This window comes from Nansenia antarctica (assembly GCF_963989245.1).
Source record: "Nansenia antarctica genome assembly, contig: SCAFFOLD_77, whole genome shotgun sequence".
Classification (NCBI taxonomy): Eukaryota; Metazoa; Chordata; class Actinopteri; order Argentiniformes; family Microstomatidae; genus Nansenia; species Nansenia antarctica.
Window position 1 is genome coordinate 437,487 of NW_027663207.1, and position 11,643 is coordinate 449,129.

The 11,643-nt window shown below is 41.4% G+C and overlaps 2 long non-coding RNA genes across 2 annotated transcripts; both read right to left on the bottom strand.

Annotated features, from left to right (window-relative positions):
• Positions 1–1,286: 1,286 nt before the first annotated feature.
• On the bottom strand, positions 1,287–3,855 carry LOC308175214. Its single transcript, XR_013937941.1, has 4 exons — positions 3,228–3,855; positions 3,023–3,130; positions 2,773–2,838; positions 1,287–2,243 (listed from the first exon to the last, which is right to left on the bottom strand). It is a non-coding gene; the product is annotated as an uncharacterized lncRNA (long non-coding RNA).
• Positions 3,856–6,381: 2,526 nt separating this feature from the next.
• Positions 6,382–8,950, bottom strand: LOC308175212. Its single transcript, XR_013937940.1, has 4 exons — positions 8,323–8,950; positions 8,118–8,225; positions 7,868–7,933; positions 6,382–7,338 (listed from the first exon to the last, which is right to left on the bottom strand). It is a non-coding gene; the product is annotated as an uncharacterized lncRNA (long non-coding RNA).
• Positions 8,951–11,643: the final 2,693 nt, after the last annotated feature.

The window sequence follows — 11,643 nt, forward strand, 5'->3', positions numbered from 1 at the left end:
ATATCATTTGTACAATACTGGTGTACATATTATGTACAGTAGCCTAATGCTGTATAGTATGGCCAGGCTATCATTGTGCAAAACTGTGTAGACTAGCATTGCAGTAGTATCTAAAACATTGCACAACCATAACACTATGAATAACTCGCAAGACGGTTCGCAAAACCCACACACTGTTATTAACATTGTTAATTTAACAACTGTTGAACAAAGTATTGAGACAGCAGACTTGTCCGATGTGTAGCCGTACAGTAGCTTGGCAAATCAATATCGAAATAGCTTTGAATATGTTACCTATATATATATATACATATATATATATATATACATATATGTTACCGTAGACACGTCCGGACCTGACAGACATGTCCGATAACGAGTCAAGTACAGCAAAAGTACCGTAAACTGAAAACTGTCCGCTTTTCAGATTCAGATTCAGATTCAGATAACGTTTATTGCCATTATGCATACACATATAGGAATTTGCTTCGGCATTACAGTAAGTGCGTTTATACTTTTTTCACGTGTATACAAAAACAAATGCAAAAAAACAGGGCAACACAGGACAGACAACAGTGCATTGGATAGTGCAACATATATAAAGTGCAGTGCTTTCTGCAGCCCCTCTTGTATGTCTACTTATTATATATTATTACAGTTAATGTTTGTGACTTACCTATTAACCAAACGAAGAAAGTAAACTTGAGAGTTTAGAACGCGAGAAAGACGGTACGCTGTCTTTGCCTTTCAGGAAATAGTGCAGTCGAGTCGATTTCAGTGTTGTGACGTGACGTCACTGCTCAATGCGCCACAAAACCATCCGGTGGCCGAAAATATATGAACTATATAGAACTACCAAAGTGAACGGGATCTTAACTACTGCCATAGACAATGAATGGGCCAATGCAAAGTCTATGGCAGTAGTGTAGGCATATCTCTCGATTGCCGCGAGAGACCCAGTCGAGTATTGCTATAACGGAGATTTTTAACCGTTTATTGACCCTTTCTTGCCGTCTTTTCAGCCGCGGGTTCGAATCCACCTGAGGACATTACTGTCAAAAATATTTTCTTTTTTAAAGTCTTAATCAATTAAATGTTTAATGTAACACAACATGTTTTGATGATTTATAATTCATTTCATTAAAGAAAACAGGACATCTTATGCTATTTATTGGTTTAACATTGCAATGTAAATGTTACATTTTGCCCCTATACTGTTTTAAAAAACACTTTGACACATATTCAACTCCACACTTGATTTATTAAAAAGCACACACATAACTGCTACACCATGTACATAATATACACATATTTACAACGACTTGCAAATATTTAAAACGATTTGCAATGACTGCAAAGTAATACAAAGGAATTTGTACACTACCCTGTACACTACACTATTTGTACACTACACTATTTGTACACTACACTACACTGTACACTACACTATTTGTACACTACACTATTTGTACACTACCCTGCTATGTGTCTCTATGTGTGTGTGCGTTTAAGTGTGAATGGAGGTAGATCCACACGTTTCTCCACCATCCACCTCTGCTTCTCAGTCTCATAAAATGCAGACAGTTGGAACTCCACCCAGGTCATTTCCTTTACCATGCCCTGTGCCTGGTACAGAGACAGTACCTTTGCAGGGCAATAAACATATTTCCCACTCACTCCAGGAAAAGAAGTGTGTGTGTGTGGACTGTTGGGACCCTGCTTAAGTGGCATGTGGCAGAACCTGCACAGTCCAACAATCACCCGAGGCCTTCCAACACCAGCGGAGGCCACATGGGGGTCGGGACAATCAAACAAGCAAGGTAGGACATAATTGTTCCTCAACCTCTCCATAATGCTGTGTTCTGGTTTCCAAATAAAGAAGGGATGGAGCTGAAAATATCTTTTAGCAGGCAGCTCAGAGCAGGTCTCAATGAGTTCGGGCTGAGGTGGATAACGCCACAAGGAGACCATGTTCATGAGGTGCCGCACTGGTCGGGACCCTGGCCACAGCCCCATGGCATCCATCTCCGTCTTCATCCAGACACGCTGATGGTGGGAGCAGCTCCAGTGGTTCATGTCCTGGTCATAGCTGGGGATTGAATGCTCAGCTGCAGGTTGTGGTGGGGGTGGAGGGAGAGAGGCTGCAGGTTGTGCTGGGGGTGGAGGGAGAGAGGCTGCAGGCTGTGCTGGGGGTGGAGGGAGAGAGGCTGCAGGCTGTGCTGGAGGAGCATGGTGTGGCAGTGCTACATGACAGAAAATGAAATGAAAACATGAAACATGTTAAACCAAAAAGAAACTGTGCGCAGACGTCAGTTAAAAAACATGCCAGAGAGTATGTAAAGAACCCCAAGAAAGGTTATTATTTTATGTTGATTAACCTGTCATACATTTGTAAACTGCTTTGTTATGTGATTCATATGTTGTTTGAATAGGATATCGGTGACTTTTATTTTGAAGAGCTTTAGGCAAAATGTGTATGTATTTTGGTTTGATTAGGCTTCCGTAGTTAGAAAGCTCGCCATTTGGTGCTGAACACAAAAGGAGATTGACGGTAAAGGAAGACAGTTTAATGGACCCGTATGAGGCCATAAGTTCTTACGGTGCAATTTATGGTGCAATTTATGGTGCAATTTAGTTGATTGTTTGATTATCACATGTGGACTTTCAAGGTTCAATTAAGGAAAGAAGAAGGAAATAAACACTTTAAGTTACAGCAGTAAGTCTCAATCCTTTTCATATACGGGGATCCGTTACAGAGTATGTCATACATACCTTGAGGCAGCACTGTATCCTGCTCTACTCTGGTAGGGGCAGGGTGCCTCACGTGTAATGTAGGATCTAAGGTAATAGGATGTAAAATAAGTGTCAATGGTTAAATATCCACAGCAATTCACTCATGACTTTCAATCAAAATAACAGACGTGGCTTAAATTGATTCCTTAGAATTAGGTAAATACTATTATATTGTTATGTTATAAGTTATAGTACATGTGTGCAATATAAATAAAATGAAATGACATACTATGTTCCCGCACGGCAGGTTCCTGCTGTCTTGAGCTAGGCTGTAGGCCTAAGGATGTGACCAAGGCAAGCAGCTGAGGAGGTATGGGCAGCAGGACCTTCACTGGAGCTGAAGGAGCAGGTAACATGAAACTTCACACAACCGGAAATCACTTTTGACAGTGAATAAAGATGGGACACACAGTACTGTATGCACATGTATTAACCTTGCAAAGGAGACGCAGTCACATCGGATTCATCATCCTCAGCTGGTCTCGAGTGTGTAGCTGAAGCAGTCAGTTTTCTCCTCACTGTAAAGGAAAATAAAGTGTTATTCTCTCCCTCACTAACGCCTGGCTTCATTAGTAATTATTAATCATGCTTGTAAATGGGTTAGACACATTCTGTCATTACCTGTTATTGTCTGTCAAGCTGATTTGAACATTAATAAGATCTATGTGTCTCAATATGTCTCATCTGATGAGAATTACTACGGTTTACACTTGTTATGAATTAATATTTAGTTCAATGTCAGGTAACACATCAGTGACAATACCAACATGCACAACATGCAAAAATTGAATTCATATTCATGATAATATAATATTCATTCATCATTCATTCATTCATTCATTCATCATTCATACAATTCATGATACTTACCCACATCGCTGACATGTTAATTCCTTCTAATAGTGGTTAGTAGGACAGAAGAACACACACATCAAAACAGGCCAGAACACGGCCAAAATAATAAACGATATTATGGCAGAATAATAATGTGGGTCACAGAATTATCCTCCCAGACGTATGGAGAAGAAACCTCTAGCTGTGGACGGGGCTCCAATGGCTGCTGCTGCTGCTGCTGCTGCTGGTGGACCTAGAAGCACAGGAAATGTGTATTTTATCATTGCATGAAGTACAGTTTAATAAATTACTGATCTGGACATGTCGACATGAGTTCAAAGATGTATCAGTACACTCACTCAGCTGGGTCATGTACTTAGATGGAGACAGACTCAGCATCGCCTTTTCCAAATCCTCGTCTTCCTCCATTACTGTGAAATGAAACAAAGGTGTCATTACAAATAGCATGTTCTATTCAAGTAAACCAATAATTATGAATATGTTTGTTATTAACTGACCTGGAAGATCAGAGGCAGGGGCAGAGGTTGCTGCTGGTGTTGCAGCTGCCATGTCAGGTAATGTTGAGGGTGGAGCAGGGGCAGCTGTTACCTGGCTTTGCTGCTTCAACAGGTACTGCTGAAGTTGGTGCATTTTATTGCCTGGCACAGGCTTCTTTGAGAGGATGAAGGCAGCATAACCATCAGCCCTACTCTCCCAAACCTCCCTCCAGGTGCTTTTGGGCCGCTTCCCAAAGCCAACATGGTTGTCCTCCTCCCGTTCCATCGCAGCCGACTTCATGGTCTGATACTGAAGGAGATCCATGATCTCCTTAAACATCCTTGAAAAGGCCAGGAAGGACAATAGGCTGTCCTTACTGTTGCCCACTGGGTTAAACTTTCCCATAGTTTCCTCCTGTTCCACATTCTTGTGGAGGTACAGGGTGTATCCCACGTCATTTTCCAGCAGCCACCGGAAAGACTTGCCCTTATACTTTCCAAACTGGAGGACGTATTCACCTAACACCTCCTGCCTGTCCGACCCATCCCCCCCTCTTTGACAGACAGTTTTGTGGGCATTGGCCTTCACAACCCCCTCACTCTGAGGAGCAGATTTGTCTTGCAGGGCGGGATTGTCTTTGATGCTCTTGGCCAAGTCAGAGGGGTCCTGACGTAAAAAACTATAGCCGTCTTTACGGAAAGAAACAGGAATTTTTCCCGGGAAGAAGTTGGTCTTGTTCATGTTGATTACTGTGAAACACTAATAGATGGGGAAAAAAGAAACACACAATATGGAATATAAATACATTGTAAATAAATAAACGGTATACATTTACACTTTAATTGTCCTATAATATAAATTACACCTGATTGATTTGATTTGATTTAGGCCTATTTGAAAGTTAATATCACAGTGTAACACTGGGGGATTTACTAAATGACAACATTGTGGGCACTGCTAGGCAGCAGTCATATCATTTGTACAATACTGGTGTACATATTATGTACAGTAGCCTAATGCTGTATAGTATGGCCAGGCTATCATTGTGCAAAACTGTGTAGACTAGCATTGCAGTAGTATCTAAAACATTGCACAACCATAACACTATGAATAACTCGCAAGACGGTTCGCAAAACCCACACACTGTTATTAACATTGTTAATTTAACAACTGTTGAACAAAGTATTGAGACAGCAGACTTGTCCGATGTGTAGCCGTACAGTAGCTTGGCAAATCAATATCGAAATAGCTTTGAATATGTTACCTATATATATATATACATATATATATATATATACATATATGTTACCGTAGACACGTCCGGACCTGACAGACATGTCCGATAACGAGTCAAGTACAGCAAAAGTACCGTAAACTGAAAACTGTCCGCTTTTCAGATTCAGATTCAGATTCAGATAACGTTTATTGCCATTATGCATACACATATAGGAATTTGCTTCGGCATTACAGTAAGTGCGTTTATACTTTTTTCACGTGTATACAAAAACAAATGCAAAAAAACAGGGCAACACAGGACAGACAACAGTGCATTGGATAGTGCAACATATATAAAGTGCAGTGCTTTCTGCAGCCCCTCTTGTATGTCTACTTATTATATATTATTACAGTTAATGTTTGTGACTTACCTATTAACCAAACGAAGAAAGTAAACTTGAGAGTTTAGAACGCGAGAAAGACGGTACGCTGTCTTTGCCTTTCAGGAAATAGTGCAGTCGAGTCGATTTCAGTGTTGTGACGTGACGTCACTGCTCAATGCGCCACAAAACCATCCGGTGGCCGAAAATATATGAACTATATAGAACTACCAAAGTGAACGGGATCTTAACTACTGCCATAGACAATGAATGGGCCAATGCAAAGTCTATGGCAGTAGTGTAGGCATATCTCTCGATTGCCGCGGGAAGCCCAGTCGAGTATTGCTATAACGGAGATTTTTAACCGTTTATTGACCCTTTCTTGCCGTCTTTTCAGCCGCGGGTTCGAATCCACCTGAGGACATTACTGTCAAAAATATTTTCTTTTTTAAAGTCTTAATCAATTAAATGTTTAATGTAACACAACATGTTTTGATGATTTATAATTCATTTCATTAAAGAAAACAGGACATCTTATGCTATTTATTGGTTTAACATTGCAATGTAAATGTTACATTTTGCCCCTATACTGTTTTAAAAAACACTTTGACACATATTCAACTCCACACTTGATTTATTAAAAAGCACACACATAACTGCTACACCATGTACATAATATACACATATTTACAACGACTTGCAAATATTTAAAACGATTTGCAATGACTGCAAAGTAATACAAAGGAATTTGTACACTACCCTGTACACTACACTATTTGTACACTACACTATTTGTACACTACACTACACTGTACACTACACTATTTGTACACTACACTATTTGTACACTACCCTGCTATGTGTCTCTATGTGTGTGTGCGTTTAAGTGTGAATGGAGGTAGATCCACACGTTTCTCCACCATCCACCTCTGCTTCTCAGTCTCATAAAATGCAGACAGTTGGAACTCCACCCAGGTCATTTCCTTTACCATGCCCTGTGCCTGGTACAGAGACAGTACCTTTGCAGGGCAATAAACATATTTCCCACTCACTCCAGGAAAAGAAGTGTGTGTGTGTGGACTGTTGGGACCCTGCTTAAGTGGCATGTGGCAGAACCTGCACAGTCCAACAATCACCCGAGGCCTTCCAACACCAGCGGAGGCCACATGGGGGTCGGGACAATCAAACAAGCAAGGTAGGACATAATTGTTCCTCAACCTCTCCATAATGCTGTGTTCTGGTTTCCAAATAAAGAAGGGATGGAGCTGAAAATATCTTTTAGCAGGCAGCTCAGAGCAGGTCTCAATGAGTTCGGGCTGAGGTGGATAACGCCACAAGGAGACCATGTTCATGAGGTGCCGCACTGGTCGGGACCCTGGCCACAGCCCCATGGCATCCATCTCCGTCTTCATCCAGACACGCTGATGGTGGGAGCAGCTCCAGTGGTTCATGTCCTGGTCATAGCTGGGGATTGAATGCTCAGCTGCAGGTTGTGGTGGGGGTGGAGGGAGAGAGGCTGCAGGTTGTGCTGGGGGTGGAGGGAGAGAGGCTGCAGGCTGTGCTGGGGGTGGAGGGAGAGAGGCTGCAGGCTGTGCTGGAGGAGCATGGTGTGGCAGTGCTACATGACAGAAAATGAAATGAAAACATGAAACATGTTAAACCAAAAAGAAACTGTGCGCAGACGTCAGTTAAAAAACATGCCAGAGAGTATGTAAAGAACCCCAAGAAAGGTTATTATTTTATGTTGATTAACCTGTCATACATTTGTAAACTGCTTTGTTATGTGATTCATATGTTGTTTGAATAGGATATCGGTGACTTTTATTTTGAAGAGCTTTAGGCAAAATGTGTATGTATTTTGGTTTGATTAGGCTTCCGTAGTTAGAAAGCTCGCCATTTGGTGCTGAACACAAAAGGAGATTGACGGTAAAGGAAGACAGTTTAATGGACCCGTATGAGGCCATAAGTTCTTACGGTGCAATTTATGGTGCAATTTATGGTGCAATTTAGTTGATTGTTTGATTATCACATGTGGACTTTCAAGGTTCAATTAAGGAAAGAAGAAGGAAATAAACACTTTAAGTTACAGCAGTAAGTCTCAATCCTTTTCATATACGGGGATCCGTTACAGAGTATGTCATACATACCTTGAGGCAGCACTGTATCCTGCTCTACTCTGGTAGGGGCAGGGTGCCTCACGTGTAATGTAGGATCTAAGGTAATAGGATGTAAAATAAGTGTCAATGGTTAAATATCCACAGCAATTCACTCATGACTTTCAATCAAAATAACAGACGTGGCTTAAATTGATTCCTTAGAATTAGGTAAATACTATTATATTGTTATGTTATAAGTTATAGTACATGTGTGCAATATAAATAAAATGAAATGACATACTATGTTCCCGCACGGCAGGTTCCTGCTGTCTTGAGCTAGGCTGTAGGCCTAAGGATGTGACCAAGGCAAGCAGCTGAGGAGGTATGGGCAGCAGGACCTTCACTGGAGCTGAAGGAGCAGGTAACATGAAACTTCACACAACCGGAAATCACTTTTGACAGTGAATAAAGATGGGACACACAGTACTGTATGCACATGTATTAACCTTGCAAAGGAGACGCAGTCACATCGGATTCATCATCCTCAGCTGGTCTCGAGTGTGTAGCTGAAGCAGTCAGTTTTCTCCTCACTGTAAAGGAAAATAAAGTGTTATTCTCTCCCTCACTAACGCCTGGCTTCATTAGTAATTATTAATCATGCTTGTAAATGGGTTAGACACATTCTGTCATTACCTGTTATTGTCTGTCAAGCTGATTTGAACATTAATAAGATCTATGTGTCTCAATATGTCTCATCTGATGAGAATTACTACGGTTTACACTTGTTATGAATTAATATTTAGTTCAATGTCAGGTAACACATCAGTGACAATACCAACATGCACAACATGCAAAAATTGAATTCATATTCATGATAATATAATATTCATTCATCATTCATTCATTCATTCATTCATCATTCATACAATTCATGATACTTACCCACATCGCTGACATGTTAATTCCTTCTAATAGTGGTTAGTAGGACAGAAGAACACACACATCAAAACAGGCCAGAACACGGCCAAAATAATAAACGATATTATGGCAGAATAATAATGTGGGTCACAGAATTATCCTCCCAGACGTATGGAGAAGAAACCTCTAGCTGTGGACGGGGCTCCAATGGCTGCTGCTGCTGCTGCTGCTGCTGGTGGACCTAGAAGCACAGGAAATGTGTATTTTATCATTGCATGAAGTACAGTTTAATAAATTACTGATCTGGACATGTCGACATGAGTTCAAAGATGTATCAGTACACTCACTCAGCTGGGTCATGTACTTAGATGGAGACAGACTCAGCATCGCCTTTTCCAAATCCTCGTCTTCCTCCATTACTGTGAAATGAAACAAAGGTGTCATTACAAATAGCATGTTCTATTCAAGTAAACCAATAATTATGAATATGTTTGTTATTAACTGACCTGGAAGATCAGAGGCAGGGGCAGAGGTTGCTGCTGGTGTTGAAGCTGCCATGTCAGGTAATGTTGAGGGTGGAGCAGGGGCAGCTGTTACCTGGCTTTGCTGCTTCAACAGGTACTGCTGAAGTTGGTGCATTTTATTGCCTGGCACAGGCTTCTTTGAGAGGATGAAGGCAGCATAACCATCAGCCCTACTCTCCCAAACCTCCCTCCAGGTGCTTTTGGGCCGCTTCCCAAAGCCAACATGGTTGTCCTCCTCCCGTTCCATCGCAGCCGACTTCATGGTCTGATACTGAAGGAGATCCATGATCTCCTTAAACATCCTTGAAAAGGCCAGGAAGGACAATAGGCTGTCCTTACTGTTGCCCACTGGGTTAAACTTTCCCATAGTTTCCTCCTGTTCCACATTCTTGTGGAGGTACAGGGTGTATCCCACGTCATTTTCCAGCAGCCACCGGAAAGACTTGCCCTTATACTTTCCAAACTGGAGGACGTATTCACCTAACACCTCCTGCCTGTCCGACCCATCCCCCCCTCTTTGACAGACAGTTTTGTGGGCATTGGCCTTCACAACCCCCTCACTCTGAGGAGCAGATTTGTCTTGCAGGGCGGGATTGTCTTTGATGCTCTTGGCCAAGTCAGAGGGGTCCTGACGTAAAAAACTATAGCCGTCTTTACGGAAAGAAACAGGAATTTTTCCCGGGAAGAAGTTGGTCTTGTTCATGTTGATTACTGTGAAACACTAATAGATGGGGAAAAAAGAAACACACAATATGGAATATAAATACATTGTAAATAAATAAACGGTATACATTTACACTTTAATTGTCCTATAATATAAATTACACCTGATTGATTTGATTTGATTTAGGCCTATTTGAAAGTTAATATCACAGTGTAACACTGGGGGATTTACTAAATGACAACATTGTGGGCACTGCTAGGCAGCAGTCATATCATTTGTACAATACTGGTGTACATATTATGTACAGTAGCCTAATGCTGTATAGTATGGCCAGGCTATCATTGTGCAAAACTGTGTAGACTAGCATTGCAGTAGTATCTAAAACATTGCACAACCATAACACTATGAATAACTCGCAAGACGGTTCGCAAAACCCACACACTGTTATTAACATTGTTAATTTAACAACTGTTGAACAAAGTATTGAGACAGCAGACTTGTCCGATGTGTAGCCGTACAGTAGCTTGGCAAATCAATATCGAAATAGCTTTGAATATGTTACCTATATATATATATACATATATATATATATATATACATATATGTTACCGTAGACACGTCCGGACCTGACAGACATGTCCGATAACGAGTCAAGTACAGCAAAAGTACCGTAAACTGAAAACTGTCCGCTTTTCAGATTCAGATTCAGATTCAGATAACGTTTATTGCCATTATGCATACACATATAGGAATTTGCTTCGGCATTACAGTAAGTGCGTTTATACTTTTTTCACGTGTATACAAAAACAAATGCAAAAAAACAGGGCAACACAGGACAGACAACAGTGCATTGGATAGTGCAACATATATAAAGTGCAGTGCTTTCTGCAGCCCCTCTTGTATGTCTACTTATTATATATTATTACAGTTAATGTTTGTGACTTACCTATTAACCAAACGAAGAAAGTAAACTTGAGAGTTTAGAACGCGAGAAAGACGGTACGCTGTCTTTGCCTTTCAGGAAATAGTGCAGTCGAGTCGATTTCAGTGTTGTGACGTGACGTCACTGCTCAATGCGCCACAAAACCATCCGGTGGCCGAAAATATATGAACTATATAGAACTACCAAAGTGAACGGGATCTTAACTACTGCCATAGACAATGAATGGGCCAATGCAAAGTCTATGGCAGTAGTGTAGGCATATCTCTCGATTGCCGCGGGAGGGCCCAGGTTCGATTCCCGGCCAATGCATGAACACTTCTTTAGGAAAACAGATATCAACTCAGTAAACATCTATTCTTCAACGTCAAATTCGTTGCACACACCTTAATGAAAGTCCCTGCTTTACGCCTACATGGCGGACACTTCTCCCAACCTGAGGCTCCGTTGCGGGGGAGGGGCACCTGCTTTTTAAACGGCTAGTTGGTTAATCGGTGAATCCCGGATGAACCCTTTGACTAAACCTTTCACCAGCTGGGAAAACCAAATGGAAGTTATTTGGCTCAATGCTTCAACAGATCTTGCCTCAGGTCACTGCAAAATTCCATGGTCAAAACCGCTTTGTCACGTCCTGGCCATTTAAAGATCCGGTGGGAAGCGCTACTGGTTCAAAGTGAGTGCATGACGAGGTGGCCGAGTGGTTGAGGCGATGGACTGCTAATCCGTTGTGCTCTGCACGAGTGGGTTCGAATCCTATCCTCGTCGCATAGCCTCACTGCTT